General features: G+C 29.6%; 1 non-coding gene across 1 annotated transcript; it reads left to right on the top strand.

Annotated features, from left to right (window-relative positions):
* Positions 1–384: 384 nt before the first annotated feature.
* On the top strand, positions 385–490 carry LOC128498538 (U6 spliceosomal RNA). Its single transcript, XR_008354757.1, has one exon. It is a non-coding gene; the product is annotated as a U6 spliceosomal RNA (small nuclear RNA).
* The last annotated feature ends 217 nt before the right edge of the window (positions 491–707 follow it).

The following is a 707-nucleotide window of genomic DNA, read 5'->3' as shown; positions in this document are numbered from 1 at the left end:
AAATGTCTTTACAAGATACTTTCCAATTATCTTATTTTTATTTAAAGGAAACTCAGAGACATTATTTTAACCATCACAATTTCATAAACCGTTTACCATCCCACTGACTTCTTAAACCACCTGGATTGTGCAAAATACATTCTTGTTAATCCATTATTTCCCTGATTATGTAATATGCCAACTATTCAACATTATTCTTATTAGCAAGTAGAAAAAAAAACATGGCATTAAAAAAAACAAAGTATCAAGCTCTGTTCTACTCGTCCCTCACTGTTACATCAATGCGCTACTATGGTTTTAAAAATCATGCTATACTTTCACCATGGGTTTTCAGCTTTAGATATTGGGATAGTATGCAAATTAAGGGATTTTATTATTAATAAAGTCATATGGACTATAACATAGGTAACATATTATTATTATATACAGAAGACTATCATGGCTCCTGTGCAAGGATGACACGCAGATTTGTGTGATAGTCACCATAATTCAGAAATCCATTAAGTTAGTAATAAAGCTTATAACAATAATTCATATAACAAAGGCACATCATAGAAACATAGAATTTGATGGCAGATATAAAAAAAAAAAAAAATCAGCCCATCTAGTCTGCTAGTTTTTTTCCTGCTATAAAGACTCTCACCTTAATCAGTCCTTAGTCTCATCTAACTTAATAATACTAATAACGTTAATAATAATAATAATTT

This window comes from Spea bombifrons, chromosome 5 (assembly GCF_027358695.1).
Source record: "Spea bombifrons isolate aSpeBom1 chromosome 5, aSpeBom1.2.pri, whole genome shotgun sequence".
Taxonomy (NCBI): Eukaryota; Metazoa; Chordata; class Amphibia; order Anura; family Pelobatidae; genus Spea; species Spea bombifrons.
The sequence above is the reverse complement of the archived record's forward strand: the minus strand, read 5'-3'. Positions and strand labels throughout refer to the sequence as shown.